The following is a 24,062-nucleotide window of genomic DNA, read 5'->3' on the forward strand; positions in this document are numbered from 1 at the left end:
TAGCATTAGAAAAATTACAGAAAAAGTAAGGTAAATGTCAAATAATTTTTAAAAATATAATATACTGTATTTAATTGGGTATTTCTAATTTATATTGTCAAAATGACTGAATGTAAATCTGAGCTCTGCTACCTAGACATTGTGTGAAACTGATATCCATCTGTTGTCAAAGAGGAATAAATGTAACATAAAAAAATGCCTCGGCCGAAACTTGTGAGGAAGTCAAAAAAAAAGTTTATAGACTTCAAACAGCTTTTTTCCATCAATGAGAAACAGAAAGGTTTTCCATTATACATTGTAATTCTGCCCTTCTCACGTGGTGAGGGTACACAGACTGTCAAGGTTTTTATTTGTCAGTGACAAGGCTGAGGCAGAAAGGGGAAAAAGAGCCTCGGTCTGGCTTGTGTTAAGCAGGTGCTTCATTTTAACAAGGAAAGTGGATTTGTTTTGTTTGATTATTTCTGCTTTATGTATTCAGAGGTCAGCATTATTGTTGTTTGTGACTTATCAACATTGGTTTTACGCTTTAAGTGCTGAAATTCAGTGACGCGTTTTGTTGCAAACTTTGAGAAAGAAACACATATAGCCGCTGTTTACAATATGTATATGACAAATTCTACCATAAGTAGTAAACCTGTTGGCATCAAAGCTACATTGAAGAACTGGTCAAATTGTACAATATAAAATGTTGTTTTTTACATGGAAAAAGAGTAATAGCCATGTAGAATTATTTTCCACTGCTGTGATCATGGAGAATGCGTGGATGAAATCATGTAAGTCGCTGAATGCAGCAGGCAGCCTCACATTACCCAACTCCCCCGCCCCCCCATCTCTACAGCTGCTGCTGCAATTTGTAGTCGTCTTTTAATCAGCTGTATCTTTAATTGAGCTGTATATTTAACAAGAAAATCAATAGAGGTTTTAGCTGCGGTCTGATCATTAAGTTAGGCCCCTTGGTTACCATAAATAGTTTCTGTTTCTCCCTCATATCTAATTATAGTTTTTTTTTTTCCATGCCCACAGTAATTAATACAGAAGGTTTTTCTAAGCTTGTACAATATGACTGCCCTGCATGTTGGTATGTTAATGGATAATATGGATTTCTATTCTGTTCCATGCATCTGTCCGTCTACCTCTGTCCGTTCAGCTGTCCACCTGTCAGTTTGCAGTCTTTCTGTTTGTCTGCCTGCCTCTCTTGTTCTGTTGCACTTCTGTCTTTCTGGCAATATATTAGACTTTTGACTATATTGGAACAATGCCAAATGCAGGACAATTTGAGTAATTATTTTCTCTTATCCTGTGACGCACGTAGCTTTTCTATTCCCCTTTAAATGTGCAGTGTCAATCACACTGATAGACGATGGCACGAACAAATGCAGATGATAAAACAACCAAGAGATTTCTATTTAAAACCAAACAATAAGCTAAAATGAAAAAATGTAAGAGAAAAACGTAGTGTAAGACCTACACATAACCTGACGATGCCTGCAAAATTCCTAAGGGGTACCTGATCAGGCTCTCCATGCTGAAAAATCATACATTGGTTTCTAACACTAAGAAAAAACCCCACATCATTTAACATGTCTTTTTGTGTGTGTGTTGTGTGTTGGTGTGCCTGTGTGTGTTCATTTGTGTTGATGGGATTTCTGGTTAACTATAGTAGACCCCTTTTAATAACCAGCTGCTTTGTCATAATAGAGCTACATAGTGTGTCTTTCAAAAGGCTCAGCAGTTCAGGACCCAGCAGGAACCCCACCAGGCTGTAAGCTGCTCTGTTGACCCCACTACTTTCACTGTGGCACTTTAAGTGGTAATCCTCAAGATTGTGCGTTATGGGAATTTCAATACAACTTGAGGTAAAGTGCTTATTTATGTGCTGTGGCTGTGTCTCCATTCAGTCAGTAAAACAGTGCGGGCAAAGCTCTTAAGTTCTCCTTTGATTTTATGTAGCTGTGACATTTCTGTAGGTGGTCTTTTTTCTTTGCCAGTTCAACCTTAATAGTGGCACTATGCTTGTAATTGCAAGATTCTTTTCAGCTTTTACTCAGCAAAGTGGAAATGTAAAACACAAATTCTTCACATATGAAAAGATCTACCAGACAGCACACTAAATAGAAGGAAAAAATATATATTCAAATTCAAGAAAAACAGGTAATAAAATAATTTTGTTTAACAGCTATTACACATCATCTCAGACATCTGTGCTGTTTGTATTTCTTTTTCTGATAAAAGTTCAAGTTAGAAAACCTCAGCAGGAGAGGGAGTCTGACATAATTTTTTGTTGTGCTAGTGGCATGGCTCTAGTGGGGCCATGGACGGATTGGCATATTGTATACATATTCATGGGCTACAGAGGTTGTGTCCTTATGATGCTGATGTGCTATCAGCACATTAATGTTTTTGGTGCAGAGTGACAATGGGATGGATTGGTATGATGTTTTGATCCTGAAACCTACTGCCTTCATCTGGGCTTAATTCCATTATGTTTAATACTTTGTCGATGACAAAGTTGCAGCAGCTGGCCAAAAAAGTTTAACATTCTAACACATGAAATTAAGAGGGTAAACGTTAAGTACATTTTTATTGTGACAATGTTAGCATACTGATGTGAGAATGTAGCTCAATGTTTTGCTTGGTTAAAGGACAACCTTACAAGTCGGTTACATCATCGTCTCATTGTCTTGTTGGAAGATGGGTAATTTTGTCTTTTTTTCTTTCTTTTCCATTGTAGTGTTTTTTAATATGCTGGAAGACATAATGTGGGCGAAATAAATAGTCAACACTATGACTGAACATTTTCCCCTTGAACTGCATTGTCCTAATGAAGCCCGAGTTTTGTGCGTAACATACTTAAGGAGCCAATCCTCCCAGTTTGCAGGGTGTGTCTTTCCATATCATTATTCATCCTCAAAATTAGTTTCCAGGTCAAACATGTATGGCTGAATTACCCCAGTAATACCATTTGCTGTTGTGTAGTGCAGTTTTTGAGCAGTCGTAGGTGAGCTGATGTGATTAAGCAACAGGACATGCTCAAGGGATGGGAGGAGGCGAGGACTTTATAGATCTACAAATTTGACACTAAGTAATGTGTAGAGCTACATGGAAGGAGGGGATTATTTTTGTATAGAAAAACTTGTAAATCTCAGTAATTTTTTAATCCTGCAGATGAGTCTTTAGGGGCTTAATCAGGAACCAGAGAGGGACTTTAATATGTTAATTACACTCTGCGTTACAGTGGATCACTATAGAAGACAGTCTTGCCTTCTTCACTGTTATTGATCCTTTTGGGAAGGAGAGTACAGTAGAACATAGTCCTACTATAATGGGTACTCATAAAGATGATGAATTGTGTGAAACCCTAAGAATGATGCATGCAAAATCTGAAGTGGAAGGCAAGAGATAAAAATAAAAATAAATAAATCAGAACGCTCATGTTTTTTAGGAAATCGTTTTTTATTCGCAGCTGTTGTATTTTCAATGGGGCCAGCCAAAGCAACATAAAGCTTAAGCGGCAAGCCTTTACTGTTAAATCAATAAAACAGATAATGTTGACAAGCCTTTTTCATTGCTCTCCCTTGTGCCCTCCCAACTCCTCTTCTTCCTCCATCCTGACAACACAGTCTGAAGTATCTCTACTGTGGCTGTTACGTCTCTCAATACAGATCTGAGCAGGCCATTGTAAGCAAACATACAGCACGCCTGATATGAATGTATGTTTGCTACACTCACCTCTGAAGCCAAGACTTTTGATCTTTACTTGTGTTTGCTGAACTGATAGTAGATGATGCTCAGTTTGGATAAAAGTAGCATCTAAGACAATTCTGTACCAGCATTATGCCTGATTTGCTATGCTTTGTCACTGATGTGTACAAGTAATTTGAGTTGGTTAATGAAACAAAAAACAACGAAGCATTCTCTAGCTAGTGTCCTGGCCATCGTAAAACACTTTATTTGCATCAGTCTTCCACAACAGGAATTAAGTTGTACTTTGAAGTTTGTGGATTTTAGAAAACTCACTCACTAGTTTTACAGTTTCTGAGCAGAGTCGGATGTGAACAGGTATGCCTGAGCTGCACCCAAGTGGTGGAGGAGGGCTGGGGATTGACATAAGGACTAATTTCCACATCTCCACAAATCTCCACCTCTTAGATTCACACATACTAAAGGTGGCAAAGGTCATGAGTTGCATCCTAACCCTTTTAAGACATGAAGGGATTGTTTTGCTTTGACACTATGAGATTGTGTGTTCTCCTATATTAATGTAGATGGTGGAAGCTTAATTAGTTCTTTCTAAACATATCTGTAATACTGATCAGACAGCTATGTGGTGGTGTGTCTGTATTTAGCTGGAAACCGTTAAATGAAATTAACTGCAGTCAATTGTGACTACAACTGCCCTAAAACAGTACTTCTAGTGAAAACTGGTGAAATGTATAAATCCATGTATATTGTATGTAGTGCTGAAATAGTCCATAGCAGAAATGTCAGTCAAGTGTTTGTAGACGGCACAAAGACCAGAGAAGCTGTTAATGACTTAATGTTCTTTAGCCATGTGTAGCCAGATTGTTAAAATTGTGATGGTACCTGGCTTCATTCACCTAAGTTACATTGACGGAGATTTTACTAAGCCCCACTCTTGAAGTCAGACTGTTCAGGAGAAACTGTAACTCCTATCACCGAAGTTCTAACAACAGGAGCACTGCAAGACTTTGATGCATACATCTGTGCAAGTTTGTGTTTCTTGTGTCACAAATGTGGAATATACCGCAAGTTTAAAAAAAAAAAAAAAAAAAAAAAGGACTGTTTCTGCCTTTTTCTGAAAAAGCACTCTACACTATATAGGGAGGTTTGGTGATACTTCTGTCATTCTATGGCTTCCACCACTGTTGACTTAATGACACATTGTGAGAGAAGACAAATTTACTATGTTTCGGTGATAGAATTATACCTGTTGAGTAAATATTGTGGGAGTGGCCAATATAAAGAGATTTTTTTTTCTTAAGAACTAAAGAATTTTGCAGCTTCCGTAGCTCTGTTGAGGATCTTTTTTTTCCTGATTCAGTTTTTTAATCATCTCCAAACAGCATAAAATAACACAATGAATGATGGTGAATGAGCTGATTGTCTTAATGTTAGAACGCCATTTCTACAACAAGCAATGTGAGACAAATTAGGCGACAAAGTTTTAGGAAGAACTTTTACGAGCATATTTGGGACTGTGCTTGCACAGCAATCAAACCGAAAATGTATTAGTGTTGTTTGTATTGCACAGCATTCATGAGGTGCATACAGAGTTTTGAGTGAATATGATGTTCGCCTCAGTCGATTCTAACTTCCTACTCTGAGCCAGTAGTTTTTATGAACATCTTCACCATAAATACAGACATGCCTCATCTGCTTCCTTATCAAGCTAGAGATAAATAGCATGCAGTGCACTGTGTGTATGGGTGTGTGTGTGTGTGTTGTGAGCAAGAGAGGGAAAAGGGGAACGGGGGGCTCTTTGGGTAGACCATAAATTGCTCCACCCTCTGTCATCCAATCTCTGGGCAATGTCATTCAAAACCTGCACTATCCATTACCTGGGTATAATAGGCTCCTGGCCATGCAGTGTCCATCTTATTATTAGCCCATAACTTTAAACTATCAATAACTTTGAGCTGCAGAGAGAGACGGTGGTGGGGGGGAGACAGGAGGTAGAGGGAGAAAACAAAGTAGAGAGGTGAAGGAAGTTAGGGAGTTAGCGAAAGAAAACATTAGGCTAATGATCCTCCTCTGCAAGTCGTGGAGAGTGCATTAAGTCCATGTGGTTAGTTTTGGTAAATTTGCAGGAAAAGTATATTTCAGATTGATGTATCCTTTCATTTCTGTCATGTCAGTTTGTATCCTGTGGAGGGCAGCCCTGTGCCTTGTCATTACAGTGCAAATATATAGAGAAATCAATGAGATTTCTCATCGATTTGTCTCATTCATTTTACATTATGGTCTTTTATATCACAGGAACCGATGACAACATTTTCCATTTTTTATGAAATAAACAGAATAGTGAGTTGTAATGAAGATTTTACGCGCAGCTTCAGTTAATCCTTATAGATGAAATTTCTCTTTCATTCAGCATTAAATATGACTTTAGGAAAGAAATACCATGCAGGTCAATGAATCACGCAGTAAATCTTTATTAGGTTTTTATTTTTTTAAGTAGGCAATCTGTACAATTATTTTACATGTTAACACAAAATGCCTTTCATTTGTATACCACAACATTGCATTACATTACAATCTGTTGCATATTGCATCTGTGCATTTTATGGGGAGTTGATTCATTGATTCACATTAGCTGTGCACAAAGACGTATTAGATGCCTGATAATGCAAAGGGAAATTGATTGTAAGTACAGGGTTGTTTTTTTTTAAACCTGAGGCATAGTTTTAAAGTAGCTTAAGGCCTCAAAATGATTATAGTTTGCATTGAAATGAGAGCAGAACCCCCTTCGTAACGACACATACACACGCTTGGCTGATGGTCATCAGAGTGTATCCAAGATATAGATATGATCAATAGAGTGTTGCTCTGCTTATTGATTTTTGCCATATGGAAGATTTGTTGTGTGAGTAAGCAATGCTTCTACGGCATCTGAAGTGATTGTTCGAGAAAAGGGGATTTTTTTTTTTTTTTTTTTTTTTTTTTTGTCCAGTAGCTCTGTTATTGCAAAACTGTGTTTGTACTACTGCAGTCAGTGGTTCTATTCCTTGTGTAGCTTAATGCACAAAACATAGATGGCTCAGTCTGGTGTATTACCAGGAGTTAATCAGTCTTTTGTTAATTATACTTAAGGGAGTTCCCTCAACCATTTCTAGGATCACTGGCCATAACTGGAAAGGTTTTTGTAAATACTAAGATCAATTTGAACCTTTACACATTTATTTCATCATCAAATTCCATTGACTGTTTAAAAGTACCTGAAAGAAATTCACAGAAAATAAGTCAATGGATGAAATGAGTTATTACCCAGTATGTGCTTTCCACTAATCAAACTTTATTTATTTTTATTTTTTTAATAATGCCCTCATAAGTATTGTAAATGTGTGTGGTGAATGTGTGCGTAACCACTTGTCACCACTGCCCTCAGTGGCCTACAGACCAAGGAGTTACAAGTTACTATAATTTCTCATTTGGCAGAAGAAACAAAAACAGCAGAACTTGGATCCAGTTTCACTCCATTCCACTCATCTGGACTTGCACAACCGGCCCATTCAAAGCCTTTTTTTTCTTTTCCTGGTTCCCCTCCCTCCTTCATTTTCCTGTTCTACCATGCTGGCTCAACAGAAGTTCTTTTTTTTTTTTTTTTTTTTTTAGGACTGTTACTCTTTATATTTTTGTGAAAATCTGAATCAGGAATTTTTGATTAAACCGAATATTTTAATATAAATATCCTTTTTAAAATTATTTTATACTGTTTGGACTCTTAAAAATAATTAAATAGAGCTATTCCCACAACCTAACTGAGTGCATGGCTGCAAGATAAAAAGTTTGATTTACAGACTTGGTTAAAACTTTTAAGTTGCATACCTTCTTTTTATGAGTTGTGTTGACTTAATAATGTTGCAGTGGCATCAGCTTAATTTTGTGTACTTTAAATGCAAATTTCTGTATTATTTGGCTTAAAACTAAATTGATAAGCTTGATTAAATTTTGATATCTAAATTTTTCTACATTTTGAGTTTAGGATTTCAAGTCCTTCACTTTCTTAACAAGCCCAAACAATTTTAGACAGTCAATACAGGTAATTAAAAATCTGAGGAAAAGCTAATTCCTCTAACTCAATGTAGTTTGTTGGTTGAACACATATTATTTTTTTGCGTGTGCGTGGCAAGTGTTGAGTGCGATTTAAACAATCACATATTTACCACACACCAAGCAAAGGTTATTTTACATTTAAATGCCATTTTAAATATCAGTAAAACTAATATCAATACAGCCTTGGTTGTAACACAGTCCTTGCTGCCTGCTCACACATGGCACATGCTTCCATACACCTAGAGCGATACACACAAGAGCGTACACATGGCAAACCTCTCACTGGTCAGATTATGGAGGGAAATGTTTTCCATTTTGGAGTGTTTGAGAAAACAGGAACCATATTCCCCTGACGTCCCACTTCATTGTCGGCTGTATCTCAGATCACACGCAATTTAAAACAGTGGCCATCTCTCCCAGTGGAGTGGATTTACTGCACGTACTGGGACAATAACCAGAGCAGTAAACTGGATATTACGCTGTTGCTACAGGGATACCTTGTTACATTTCATCTACTTCACTGGCATATTATTCTAGTCACAATATTGTTTTATACGACAAAAATGCTTTATATCGTCTTGCTGGTTTATTCACCAATAATTAAATCTGAATAAATTTTAAAATGGAAAAATACAGCATTTGAACTAAACTCATTTGCAATTGAATTACTCTCTAAAACTATACAAATATTTTAGAAATGAATTATAAAATACACTTTTTATGAGACTATTGCACATATTATGGTGAAACAACAGATTTTTCAATGTTTGAGTATAGATAAAAAACAAACTGCGAGGATGATGAAAATTTTTAAATTAATGTAGTCATAGGTAAAATCATGGAGATTTATTTATAAATCCTTTTTTTAATTAGTGTCTCGGATAATTATGAGGTGGGGTTGATAAACAAACAAATAAATGTACGACATGATTGTTTGCATTCCCACTGCCTGGAAAAATAACTTTCCCTTTGAAAAAGAGTCCACTGTTTGCATTGCATCCTCAATTACCAGGCACGGCATTAAAACAATATTCAAACGGGATACCAAGGTCAGCGCTGACTCCCACCACGCTTGTCTGAGATGGCACTTATAATGAGGATGTTGCACAGCTTTTTTAAGTAGTATATTTATAGTGTGTTTTGTCTCAACTTGTACTTATTTTTTCCCCTTTGTCTCTTTTCATCTTTCGCGTTTTTTTTCAGTTTGAAAACCACTGAAATTAGAGCTCTCTTGAACATTCCATAATGCTGTATGTTCATCTGCTTGAAGGGAAGATTTCTTACAGATGGAGGCTTAATTCAGGATGTTAGCATCAAGGCTTTTGTACAGAAAATACCTTATAAAAATGGTCACCTAAGTACCGTTGAAATTAACTGAGAAGGAGTCAGTGAAAGAAACTGTAAAAAATATCAACCTTCATTCCTCATAATATAAATATTAAGTCTAGGAGTAAAGTGACAGACCAGCAAAACTGAACAAGGAGCTGCCGCAATTTGGATGAGGAGGGACGGATTTTTTTGAGGGGGGAAAGAAATGGTATTGGAGAGATCAGTGTTTTTTTTTTTTTTTTTTTCAAACCAGCCTGGGAAAATAAAGCAGTGAGAATAATAGGCTTCCTGTCAAAAGAGGCGAGAGAATTCTTGTCATTGCTCTCACCGCCACCCCTAAGACCTCTCCTTGTGTTAAACCTGCTGGCATTTATTTGCCTTAGAATTACCTGCCAGCTCAATTTTGTAATAGACTGTGTCATAAGAAAGCAAACCATCCCCTTTGGCCCTGCCCAACCATAGCTGTGTGTGTGTGTGTGTGCGTGTGTGTGTTGGTGTGCGTGTGTTGGTGTGTGTGTGTGTGTGTGTGTGTGTACGTTTGAGAAGCAATTACTCTCATTTTCCTTGTGCACAATGGATTTAGTATTTTCATCTTTGCTTTGATCCTGATATTGATACATGTGTGTCTATGGTTTTATGTTTGTGTTTGTATATGCATGTCATCAAGCATGTTATCCCATCAGCTGACTCCCGACTTCATGACCTCACTCCTCCACATCCAGTCCCCCCCACAACCGGCACAGCCGACAGTCTCAGGAACAACTCCGACACCCAAAATTACCCATGTCGAAACAATGACTGTTCTATTTATAAGTTCACCGCCTTGCCTTTTGTATTTTGTATTGCCTGACACCACTTTGCATGTGCACACACACACACACACACACACACGCACACAAAGTCACACTACTATATCAGAGATGGCGCGGGGTGACTAGGTTAGGGATAGTCCTGGTTTTCCTTACCCTGCCACGTTGCAGCAGATCTGTAGATTTGCCTGTCTTTGATGTATACTTTGTGGGTAATTAGTGAGAACTGGGTCAGCACAGGGCAAGAAAGCAAAGCCGTGTTGTTCTTTTAGTGAGTGGGTGGTAGGGAGGCGCTGGGATCGGGGTGAGGAGGGGAGGAGTGACAGTCGGAAGGTTAAAAGGTTGTCAAATATCGGTTCGACTTTACATGTGAGCCATTTTCTTTTTGCTGCATTACAGTTTAAGCAAATAAGTACTGCTCTGACTTTCTTGTCTTTCTAAGTTATTTTAATAGATGGAAAATGTATCATTAATTAAATTGGGAAGATTATATTAGTAAATTGTCTATAAACAAATAATTGGATCTTCTTGAAGAAAAAGTCTGGTGTTGCTAAATTCCATTTTACTCGGTTTTTATGATTTTTTATTTATTTTTTGTTAAATCTAGTGTACTACATATAATTACACATTTAACATTTTAAAAACATATACTTATTCCTTGATTTTAAAATCTTAATTTAGTTTAATATGAATAGGGCTGTTTTGATCAGATCAGTTTTTGTAGAACAATGACTCGGTTTGACTATAAAAGCTATACGTACACATACACAATTTTATTTGATATTAAGGTGACAGATATTTAACTACTTAAAAAAAACTGGCAAACTAAATTGTGCTAGTTTTGCTTTTTTTAATTTATCCACATAAATTTAAAAAATACCTCTTTTTTAAAATTATTGTTCATTAATAAATGGAAAGGTTAATATTAGGAAAGCTGAGAGTATAAATTCCTCCCTTCATCTTTTATCATTCTGGCTATGATGTAGGCCTAGATGCAGTGCAAGATGTGAAATGTCTTCCTTTGCTAAGAGACTGCAGTCAAAAATGCCAAGCAGAAATTGAAATGCAGTTTTAACCGAATAATGGACATGATCCTACTGTCCAATATTATGAACAAACTCATAGTCATTATACATGGAGAGTTAATTTCCACCCCATGTCCTTTTAAATAAATAACTGTTTAAAAATACAATATATTGTAAATTCACCATTTCAACAAGACAAATTCCTCTTTAAAATTTTGATTTACGCTGCTAGCATTAGACTATAGTCAAGACGACTACTTGTAAACACAAGCTGGTCATTAAGAAAACATTTAGCGCATTGTATATCCCATGCAGAGGTGATTTATGGCCAATGTGTGGAGGTGTCTGGGAAGCAGGGCAGCTACCTGTGTATTTTACTACTGTTACAGTGCAGCATTGTGTGAAAATAAAACGGTGAGAACAACAGCTCTGGCAGCAGGACACTGATTGGGATGTTGAGCGTCCTCACTGGCCTCTTGCCCTTCCTGCTGTGGCCCCTGGCCAGTCCTCCACAGACACCCTGGGTCATTTCCTATACATGTCAATGTACGCACATATACACTCTTCCCGCCGAGTGTTTACAGCCACATGCTGATTCCTATTAATCTGCTTCTTGTCTGGACGGGGAGGAGGGAGGGTCCTGGATGGTTTGTGTTGGCCTGGGAGGCCACTGAAGGTGGGTGAAACATTCCCAACACATAACCTGAAAGCCCTGTCTGACAGATTGCACCAGGCCAGGACTTCTTTTTACACTGAGCAGATGTGGTCTCCCACTTGTTTTCCTTAGTAATTATCCCTCATTAAGTGAAAGCATGTGCCAATCAAGCAGCTTGGAGAGCGAGAGCAGAGCCTCAGCCAGGACAGCAAGAGACGGAGAGAGGCAGGGAGACCTATACCATGATCTTCACAGCTTTTAAAAGCACAGTGTCATTTCAGAGTCATTTCTAGATCAAAGGAAAGCCTTGCCAGTGCTTCAGCAGCAACAGCACTGGAATTATGGCTTATTTCACTCTTTAGTGCTTACAAATTTGATTATCACATTTAACACTTGCCATGTTCACTTTGACTTTTCAATGTCAAAAAGGTTTTATCTGTCATTTGCTGAATTACGATGAAGGCAGTTCAAATTCAACTTTTACTGTACTAATAGACTGTTTGGCATATAAAACAGAATTACACGTCATTAACACTGAGGCGATTTTTTAAAAATGTAAATGCTGAAAGCTTTTATATACAAATGGGTGAAAAATTAAAGGAAAAACCATCATAAAGTGACTCAGTAATGTGTTGGTAAATAGAATAGCTTCAGTGAGCCTTGGCATCAATTCTCCAGATCTCCATAACTCTACTAGAAGAATGGAGCATCATTCTTTCAAAAAATAACATGCCATTTGGTGTTTTGATAATGGTGGTGCCTGCCACGTTACTCCAACATCTCCCATAGGTGTTCAGTTGGATTGAGTTCTGGTGACTGTGTAAGCCATTTTATATGATTCACATAATTTTCATATTCACCACATCATTCAGTGACCCCTCATGCCCTATGAATGGGGCCATTGTCATCCTGGAAGAGACCACTCCCATCAGAATAGAAATATTTCATCATAGGTTAAGGAGACCCAGAACAACTTTGTATTGATTTGAATGGACATTCCCTGTAAGCGCACAAGTGGATGTAAACTATGCCAAAGTACAGCCCTCCACAACATAACAGAGCCACCAGATCACCTTAACATATAGGGTATTGGGAGTTCAGGATTTTTCTTTGATTTGGTATTTAATACCATGAGCAGCTTCTCATAGTCCACAAGCTCACAACAACGAATTATAAATTAATAGTAACATGGTAAAGGAATGAAAGATCTGACAAGCCAGTAATATGCAAATATGTTTGTTTTAAGAAATGCAAAAACCAGGTGGTATAAACTTGAATTGCACTTAATGTACATGTTGGTCTGTTACTATTTAATTTTTTTTAGATGTAAATAAATTATCAGCATCAACCAAAATAACTTAAAAGGCAGTATAGCATTTTCACTCATTACCTAAGCTTGTCTTTGAGCTCTCTGCTGGTCACACAAAGCCTAATGCAGTTTTAAGTCCATGACAACTTTTTCTCATACACTTTAAATGAATGGATTTTTGTCTGAATTGTGGCTTTAAAAAAGGGGGAGACACAAACTTTCAATATCGAAATAAAAAATAACCTCCATGTTTTTTTGTATTAAATGTGTCAGGATTGAAACAAAATTTGAGAGTCATCAGTTTAAAATACCTAACAACAACTGCTAGATGGAAATAATTCTTTTTTTTTTTAAAAATAAAAAGTCAGTGTCCCATCATGTATTTCACTGACAAAACTGACAAAAACAGTGAACCTCACAACAAAAGGGGGCAGGGAGAAAAAAAAAATACAAGTCTCGACCAAAACGTAAAAGAGAGAGAAAGAGCCAAAAAAAAGAGAAAAAAACGAAGATATATGAAGTCTTCATGTCGATGAACTACCATTCATTTTCACTTTGAAGTCCTGCGAACCGTAGTGAAGTGTGATTGCATGTGACAGTCGCCGAGTCTGCCGGTTTATCATGATGGATACACCCTGCCGCCATGGTGGTGCTGTAGCACACACGTATGCGCATGCACACACATACACAAATACGTGGATGCAAGGAGCCACAGAAGTGGGCTTGTGTAGAAAGAAACGTGCACACAGACACAGAACCGCACATACGACCCGAACATTACACTCATACATGCACCCAGACACAAGGCTACTTTAGATCCTCTTTCAAATTGCACATGTTTGCAAATTTCAGGATGTAATTTTACTGTCACTGCAGTTTTCTTAACTTCTCACCAGTTTAGTTTTCGTTTCAACATTTTCTGACTTTCTCTGTTTACGTACTTATTTCATTTTAATTCTTGGGAATGCCAGAGCATTATTTTATTTAGGGAAAAAAATTACTGCACCACACATTTTGGCAAAAGCCCATTGGAAGATACAGTGTGTCATTGGGGTATTATTTTGACTTTTAATAGTCGCAAGACAACAACAGACAGTGACACTAGAGCTGTGTGAAGGTGATGTTGCTTTGTGAGGACACTGTGCGATTAAAGGGGTTGTTTTGCATGATTTCACTTGTAGTTACGTATTTTCAAAAACCTTGTGACAGGAACACTCCCTGAAATAGAAAATATTACTCCTAACAGTCAGAATTAATTTGTATGTGTTTAAAGCCCATTATTTCTTCATATCAAAATAATGTATCTGTAGTCACTTACGTCCCTAACAAAATACAAGGTCACACATACGGCATAATAATATAGCACAAGGCACGGAATGACAATTCACATGCCCAAATATGTGAAAGATATTCTTTGTCTTTTGCTCTCTCTCTGGCCCCCGACTTCTTTTCTCTCAGACCTACGTACATCAACACACATCACACCCTCTCACCTACACTTCTTGAGCTTGACACGTGCCATTAACCTCAGCTCAGCTCACCTCACCTTAGTTGAGAAACAGGAGATTGAACATATCTCATAATGGTACCTAGGACAATGTTTTTTCCTGTTTGGTACACAAAAGCAACTTGTTCAGACTTTGCATATAGCATCCATTTGTCATTGTTAGTCAAGGACACTGCAACACAGGCTTGTCAGTGGTGCAATTTTAGGTGTACTGTTCAGATGTTACTGTGAATACATAAGGTCTGTGTGTTCACAGAGATCTTTCAGATAATTTAAAATTTTGTTTTCATGCCCACAAATGTATGCGTGTGAATGACTGGAGTACTTACCAGCACAAAAAGAGTAGACCAAGGGCAAACATCCCATTGTTCCCTGAGCAAAGTGTACTCTCTTTATGGGAAAAAAAAACATTGTTCCACATATTTGTTCTCAAAAATTAGGTGCTTTTATAGAAAATTGCCAAGCAGGGGCTCCTTTGGTATACATGTGGCACAGGTTGGAAATTTCTTATTCACTTGCACACAGAGACCAGAAACTGTACCTTTGACTGGATTGTGATTGTCTCTAAATGCAATTACTGTTTGCAGGTGGTAAGCGAGTGAGACTGCCTGTGCTGGGGTTGGTGTCTTGGAGGGAAGTGTATGTTATGCCTTCACAATGAAGCTGTTTGACAGCACCACATGTTACCACCACACTTAAACTAAAATTAATATACTCAAAATAAAAGTGGTTTCCCCTTCATGTTATTTGCCCTTGTCTAGACCTTCTTCTTACAGTTTTTATGCTATAGTAATGATGCTTTAGTACTGCTTGTTTTCTCTTTGGTGCATTCTGCTTTGTACTCCAGTGCCAAATACAAGTTATCATAAATTATATCATTTTTGCACACTGATTATTAATTCGGGATGCAAATTGATAATTTGTGGATGTATATTACACAAACAGGTCTGCTGCATTCCCCTGGAAGCATTTTTAAATGGTAGCAAATGTTTATTTGTTAAATATTGATATTTATTTAATATTGGTTTTATATTTGTGCTACTATTGATACTGGGAACCGATTCAGTGAGGTTAAAATGCCTTTGTTTTCTACGTGAGGTTTACTTTAAAAAAAAAAAAAACCCTGTGTAAATTCAAGCATGGGTGCGAGTCAGTATGCAGTTTCATTGCTGGGCAGATGTTTTAGGTATTACAAGTGTAATGTAAATGCTTTTGAAAGCATTGTTATTGATAGTTATGCGTTTTTCTACTAAATTTATACACAGTGCAGTGTACAGTGCTGCTGTATGTGTGTGAGCAAATGTATATACGCACGTGTGTGTCCATGTGTACAGTTTCTATAACCCAACCCAGTCCCTAGCTGCTGTTTCTCAGGACTTGTGCTTTTCTACAAAAATTTTTTTTTCCTATCTGTCAGTGGAAAACTATGCAATTAGAAAACACCTTGGAAGATTGACAGCGGGATCACATACAATTTGACAAGAGGGCGCTCCAGAAAAGCCTATTGGATACCTAAGTATTTTTAATCAAACAGCTCTCTGCAATGGCAGCATGCTTTCCCTCGCCAGTTCAAAGACTCCCGCTTTGACCCATGTGTTAAAAGTTTGTATCAGTTTTCCATGGCTGTGTTTTTCTTGGCGCATAAGACACGCAACACCAAATTGTCTTGTTTAAAAGCTAGTTTGTTTACAGTTCACTCTCTTTCTCGTGTTCTCTTTACCACTCCCCCCATTACATTACCACATGTGCGCACTGTGATCAGGTTCAGGGTGTAGCTACCAACTCCCATTGGTCTTGCAACAAGCCAGATTTGTGTAAACACCTCAGAATTGAGTTAATCTTGAAGAATTTCCTTTTTTTTTTTTTAAAACCTAGGCATTAACAAATGGAACTATTCACTACTCAGGCTTATCGCCTTCGTCGTTCTAAATCATTCTGGTTTATTTAAATGTAAAAACAAGTAAAATAGAGTGCTCATCTGTTTCTTGGGCACTTCATCAATAACATTTGTCCGTCTGATGTAAAATCGATATGACACACACCGACACAATGCCAGAGCAATGGCAAATGTGGCGTCATTTGTCATCGACTGGTAATAAAGATATGTCACAATTGATTTTAGCCCATTTTCCCCCTTCTCTCTTTCTCTGTCTCTTCCTCCCTCCCTCTCTCTCCCTCTCTCTCCCTCTCTCGTTCTCTCTCTCTCTCTCTCTCTCTCCCTCTCTCTCCCTCTCGTTCTCTCTCTCTCTCTCTTTCTCTCCCTCTCTCTCCCTCTCTCTCCCTCTCTCGTTCTCTCTCTCTCTCTCTCTCTCTCCCCCTTTCTTCCTTGCTCTTTTACAGTAGTGGTAATAGAAAAATTTAATTGTTATTATGAGTTAGCCTTGTCATAGTCAATTAATAGTGGAGCAAGGGGCTATAATAATTTGAGGGGATGTGTATTGTGTTTTTGTTGAGATGCCTTACCAGAGATGTTAAAAAAAAAAACATAAACAGTGGGATTGATTGATGGATGAATGGTTGGGTTGATCTGTTCTCTGGGAAAAAAAGTTTTGTTTTGGTCTCAGCTCAATATAGATGTTTTTAGCAGACCTACAAACTCCTCTCTTTTTTCTTCTACTTTTCTTCTTAATTTCGTTTAGATGTAGCTGCCAGAGCATTTTGTGCTCTGTGTGAAAAGAAACTAACCTTGAGTTGATAGAGTTTATGGATGCTTAATTAAATCGTATTTAAACTGGAAAGGAATGCCCAGTATCTGTGTTCAAATGTTTAGTGTTTTATTTTGTGTATTTTAATTTAAAAACGTGATCTAATATATTTGTAATTGTATTAAACTGTTCCTGTTTCTATAACACAGCACAGGTGACCAGTTTTATATAACCTTGGTCAAACTAACAGAATGGATTATCTGTATGAAGGGCTTTAGTCCTTGTCATACAGCCATTGGAAAAAAAATAGACTGAAATATTAAAAAAAAACTTGTGAAAACTGTATTAAGGCAGCAATTATACACAAGTGCATGTGAAGGTCAGATCATGAAATTTCTAATTGCAATGCAAAGAAGGGAAGCAGAACCAAGAGTGAACTTTGCTCATGTGCATTGTGTGCAATGTTTGCTATTATGGGCACTGTCTGTGCTACTGTTTTTTCCTTGTATATGTCATTTTTGTGCAGTTTCCCGTGGCTTTTAAAGTATATGTGTGTGTGCGCCGTTCTGTGTCCACTGGGTGCATGTTTGTGTGTCAGTTTTGCCATCGCGGTTTGTTGCCGCCGGGTTGTGTGTACCCAAGTTGCACCGGCGGTAGCGAGCAACATCTGTTTCGGGCTTGTTGTTCCTCTTGGCTGCTTTTCAATTGGATTTCCTCAAGCAGGGCCAAAAGCTGTCACCTCTGCCAGGCTCTGTTAGCGATCACCGCCGGCCCCTATATTAAGTAGGTGGTTCAGGGCTAAGCTAATAACTCTCGCTCCTCTCCTGAGCCATCACACACCAGTACTGGTGTTGCTGCTGGCCTAAGTGTGTGTGTGTGCGTGCGTGTGTGTGTGTGTGTGTGTGTGTGTGTGTGTGTGTGTGTGTGTGTGTGTGTGTGTGTGTGTGTGTGTGTGTGTGTGTGTGTGTGTGTGTGTGTGTGTGTGTGTGTGTGTGTGTGTGTGTGTGTGTGTGTGTGTGTGTGTGTGTGTGTACGTACCCTCTCAGTTTTCCTCTGTAGCTATATACCCCCGCAGAGGCAGCCTGGCTTGGGGGTCCCCTCCTCAATGTGACAGCCCAACTGACTGGATGTGTGTATGGGAAAGACACAGGGAATCCTAATTGCTTTTCTCAAAGAATAACTTACCCACTTTCCCTAATAATGTACAATAGGATGTAAACGGGAAGAAAACTTTGGCTCCAGTCCCACCCTTACACACCGTTTGTGTACAGCAGTGTGTCATTGTAATAAGACTAACCAACTCTAAAGAGTTTATGATACTGGATAAACATTATGACATGTCAGTTTAAATGCTGTAAGTTATAAATGATAATTTAACTCATTCCAGTTGTTTGGATTGTATGTGTTTACTTGCAGTTTTAACATCAGTGTAAGCTTTTGAATGCAAATATTAGATTCAAATTAGGCATCAACCAAAGATGAAGTTGCAGTTTGACCTGAATTGATATTGTCTATATTTGGTTTGTATTTTGTTCTTTCCACTGAAAACGTCATACCATCTGTCCCTCAGCTCAGCTTAAACAGGTTTGGGTGTTTCAAAGCTTTTATTGGGAGGTGTTTACCTCTTCAAACTGACAGTGTAGCAGGCTGCCTGTCTACCTGCCTGTCTGTCTGCTTTCATCCTTGCCAGCTTTTCTGGCCAGCTGGAGCAGTTACACAGAGCTGGATTTGAACTGAGGACCTGCGAAGTATCAATTGCCTATTTCACAGCTTTGACAGACACTTTGATTTGACATGCCGTGAGCAGTTAAAGTGAAAGTTATGTATACATGTTAATTAAACTGTTTATGCGTGGAGGGGTCAGAGACATTAGCAAGTCCCAGCGCAGAAGTGTGAATTTCTTTTCTTTTCCCCCCATCACAGCGTTTTAACCTCTTCTGTCTCTCATTTCCTTAATGATTGCCAGGTGTGAGGGCAGACTTTTTCCTCCCTTTTTTGCCAAGTGGAGATGCAGATAGCTCTATTTGTGAAAAGTGTCTCTGTGTGTTTGAATTTAGGCTAGGACGTTTGACGTCGGGTCCAACTTATTCAAATAGCTCTCATTTTTGGCATCGGGTGACGCAGAAGCCTGAAATTCTCTAAAAGGATGTTGAGGTTGTGGTCTTGAGTTACTTAAGAGAAACCTGTCGGTCTGATTGAAGAATGTCATTTGTGAAAAGTATATCTATTTTGATTGTAGACTATTTTAAATCATTTTTGACGTTGAGCAAAGACAGTGCCCGAGGTTCTCTTAAAAACTGTGTGTAGCATGTGGTTTACAATTGCTTTAATGAAAGTAACCAAATACTGTTATCTAATTTATAAAATAATTCTGCGTGTATTTTTATTTGATCTGGAATGCAACGATGGAAACTTGCTCAAGGAGCCATGCTTTTATATTTTATGCCACACCAGTGGAAGAAAAATTGTTGTGGATCACAAGTTTCAGTTAAAATGAATGGGGTAGAGCAGCTTAACTTATCCAAAGTGTTGACATTCTAGACTTGTCTGATGACTGTAATTTCTAAAATGGTACATTTAAGTCAGAATTTATTTCCTCTAGAAGCAATGCAAGGCTGGAGGTCTTAAAAAACAGTGCTTGTGCTTTTTAACATTTTACTAAAAGTCATTCATAGATTTGCATTACCACAAATAATTTTCTACTACTAAGTAAAAGTAATAATGAGGATTCCAATCATGTTGCTACTACTACCCAAAGCTGCTTCTTTCTTGTACAAAAAAGAAACTGTTGTTAGACAAAAAAAAATCGTCATACCTCCTGTCATTATACCTCATCTTAACATTTTACCCTCTTCTCATAGAAAAGCGAGCACTAAGTTGACAGAATCAGTATATTCCAGGGAGAAAGAAAAAGCTGCCCTGCCAGTCCCTCTTTCTTTGCCAAGACACTGCCCTTCCCCCTTAATCATAGTTTTCACATCTGTACATTGAAAATTTGTTTCCCAAGGACAATGTCATAAACTTGCTGTTTTCTGAGATTTTACCTGCCAGCGCTCTGCTGCCTAACTCTACACAATTGGAGGTTGATGGAGACGGGAAATAGGGGTGCCGAAATGTAAGGGAGGGGGGGGAATATAGAGGTATTGTTGACTGGGAATTTGTAATCATTTGTAGCACAGAAAGGAGTAGGGACGGATGCTGTGAACATGCTTTTGTTCAGGTTGGTACTGCAGTAGAGTGGCAGAGGGAGCATGTATAAAGCAAATCAGATGAACTCAGTAAATGAAAAGTAAAATTAATTTCTGCTTATTGTTACAAATAAACAAGGAGAAAGGCCCTTTTTACATGGAGCTACAGTGTGCTTGTCAAAATTAGGCCAATATATTTCATGTGCAGTGGGGCTGATCTATGGACCTAACACAGATTTATCAGTGCTCACAATAAAGCTTGTTGGATAGATTTGTGTGACTGTTGGACATATGTAACTATATACTATGTTAGTCCTGAAATCAAGATTTTCCGTTTCTAAAGTTTTCAATACCTGTCTTATATTGCTTTGTCTTTAATTATCTATACATAATCCTGTTGACACAAGGAGATATCAAGCGAGGAATTAGTCAAAGCAAAAGTGTATTTTTGCCCAAAGTGTTCATTATTGAAATCTGCAGAAATGACCAACTCCATAATGCACATTAAAATCATGTTTATGGAAATAGCATCAGTACAAGTTGTGTGGACATTAGTGGTTAGTCACTGTGCAAGTATGGCTAAAGTCATTCCTTTTCATGATTTTATCAAAATTGAAATTCTTAATTGCATTTTGTTGTACATGACTGTGACTTAAAATAATGTGCATCTTTACACTGAAGTTGTAATAAAAGCAGTATTATAAATATGTTGTTTGTTACCTGCTAATGATATACTTTAGGCTAATAATTGTAACTGAAAGGCCACAATTGTCATCCTGGCAACTACAAGTACATCATCAGCCTTGTGTTCTGTGCAAACTAGCCGTCAACTGAACACTGAACCTGTACGTGCTTGTTCATTTTGTCTCCTCATAAAATTAATTGACTAAAGGCCTCTAATGAGATCTGCTCTCTGCCACCTGATTTAGTTAACTGAGAACTCAAATTGCACTCTATTTAATAATACAAGAGTTGTCAATCTAAATTCAGGTAGACAGGTTTTAAAAACATCTTTATGTGCCAGAGATCTTTAGCTTTTGACATTTGAGGAAGATCAGCTTAATTTGGCATTTTCACTCACAAAGTACACACTTAAACAATGGAATAAAGCGTAAGCTAAGTGTAGCCAGCGGTTAATGGATCACCTCAGACATTTAATGCACTCAGTTGATGCTTTTACGAAGAGTGAGATACAAGGACAGAAGAGGTAAATTTCCAAAAGGACGTTGTCAACATCACAAACAGCCAGTAGTAAACAGTATCAGGGTTAGAGCCACAGCATCCACTGCTTTAATTGACTTGACTTAGAGTTCTTAAACGTAAATCAATCTCTGACTTTGATTTGTTCTCTCTGCTTTCTCAGACAGAGCTCTTGGTATCTGATGAGAAGGATCGTGCTTGCTCATTCAAACAAATGCTATTTTCTGTCTTGCGTTGCAGCATAGTACATCTCTCTGGGGTGATGATGTTTTTGGTCAAACATAGTGTTTGTTGGCTTTAACTTTTTAAACACAATTGTTCCCTAATTAGTGAGATGCTAATTAATTTATGCTCCCCTGTTTGATGTACAGTATAGCAATACTTTGAAAGCAACTACGCTCATCTTTTGCATAAATTTGTAGCATTTTCTCTTGAGTTCAAAAGAAACAGGACTGAGTTTAGAAAAGCACACTTGCATTTAAATAATGCGCCCCCATTTTCTTGTCTGTTTGTTTTTAGTGGTAATATTAATGAATTAACATTTTAAACAATCCATCATTATTGTTGTGATGCCACTTATTTTTAACTCAATTAGATTTTAATAGATCATTTTTCCTAATGTGCACAGTATGTTCTCCCCACTTTGTTCCCTATACAACAAAAGATTAATTACAAATAAGAGGAATGATCAAAAACATGATAATCAAATTGCAACAATAAATTGGGAATTGCAATTCTAATGCAATACAATAGAGAATGAGTTGCAAATTAACCACCCACTGTCTATTATTGTATGTTTGTGTGATTAGAGTGTGTTTCTGTACACGATAAACACTTTGCTTCTGCTTTAAAATAATTGTCAACTGACATAATAGCTTGTGATTGGAATTACAAAAAATTAAAAATCTTGTTTTACCTTTTTTCTGTGTTTATCCTTGTTTATCAACGAAAATAACTTGCACTTGGATATAACGGATGTAGTGTAACAGTTTTCTTTTATTGTATGTGACTTTGCAAACTTAGGAAAAGGGAATCTTTGCTTACTACAGCACCTCTTAGTGGTCAAATTTTCTGTGCTTCCTCAACATGAGGTCAAGAGTTCATGTACCAAGTTTGGTTTTGATTGATCAAACCATTGCTGATACATGAACTCACTTTCTGTTTGTAAGCTTTTACAGCAGATTGTGAATGTGACAGGTGAATACTTCCAGATAGCTGTAATCCATAGGATAAAATTGTGGTAGCCATGAGCTCAAAATCTTCTTTGCCAATTTTGGTCAAGACTGAAAAAAAACAACTTTGTGATCAGTGAAGCATTTTAAAAGTTTTTCAGAAAAAAACAATATAGCGAGAATCAATGTCATAAAGTGCAAAGAAGGTTGCTTGACCAAAGAAATCTAGCAGTGGAAATTGGGCAGATGGCATAAACTCACCTTCAGCTTCAACTAATTAGTGGTTCAAGAGTCCCTAAGGCTGAAATTTACTGTGTTAATTCTTTACCGTATAAATTGGCTTAGCATTTTTTGCTGATGTCAGACAAAGAAAAAGTAGTGAAAACATGACTTGCTTATTTGCAGCAGCAATAATGGTACTCTGTTAGCAGCAGCACTGAATTGATCAGGATGCCGTTGTTGCACATTGTTGCTAATGTGTATTGCAAGTAATTTTCTATAACTTTATACTTCAGTTATCTCAACTTGACATTTTTTTAGAATTACAGTCACCCTATGTCTGTACAGAAATAACAAAAAAAAACTGCTTTCTTGAACTTTCACTGAAGCTTGATATACATGGTTCCGCTGGCTGAAATTGATAATCAGTTCAAAATGCTGAAAAAGGTTAAAACTCTCCATGAAATAAAAGCATCCAGGACAGCTTCCTGCCTTTGCATGCCACAGTCATTCTGCAACACTGACCTTTAGCTGACACAGCAACTAACAGTTGGAAATTGGAGCAGAGATGATATCTTTAAATAAAAAAAAAAAATCATACATCATCAGGGCCACATATTTAAAATGTGGCACATCATCACTATTAGTATTTGTAGCTTAAAGAAAAGGCTTTATAGCAGTAAAACATTTTTTAACATAGTATTTGTTCTTTTGTAGTACTCTGTCATTGAACATTTGAAACTGTCATAGCCATGTGACTTGCTGAGTGGAATTTGGGGGTTATCTCGTAAATGGGTTTTGAAAGCTGGCAATCTCAGACGTAGAAGTATTTTTCCAATATATGGTATTGGTAAACAACCTTACCTCATGGTCATATGGTGCGTGGAATGCCTTTTTTTTCTTTTATTAAATTCTGTACTCACCATGGCCATCGTTACATGCAATGGACAGTAGGAAGTGTAGAGATCTCAGCATGAGATCCCTTGTTATGCCTGTTGTCTTTAGCATGTCAGAGACCAGTGAAATCGTCAATTTTAAGAGGATGGATGTCCTAAGATGTCACCTGACAGCGCGACAGACAGGACAATTCAGTCCCTGGAGGACAAAAGCGGCCAGCAGGAGGTGAATGGGCAGTAGCTTGGGCTAGAGGTCGTCATCGTCAGCCATCGTCGCCCTGTCACTCTGAATGGGCCCCCAAATCATGTTGTCA

The 24,062-nt window shown here is 37.7% G+C and overlaps 1 protein-coding gene across 3 annotated transcripts in view; it reads left to right on the forward strand.

Moving 5' to 3' along the window:
- The window catches only part of LOC111582318 (adhesion G-protein coupled receptor D2), a 103,497-nt gene that overhangs the window by 25,820 nt on the left and 53,615 nt on the right, over positions 1-24,062 (forward strand). The gene's annotated exons all lie outside the window — the stretch shown is intronic.

Source organism: Amphiprion ocellaris, chromosome 2 (genome assembly GCF_022539595.1).
Source record: "Amphiprion ocellaris isolate individual 3 ecotype Okinawa chromosome 2, ASM2253959v1, whole genome shotgun sequence".
NCBI lineage: Eukaryota > Metazoa > Chordata > Actinopteri > Pomacentridae > Amphiprion > Amphiprion ocellaris.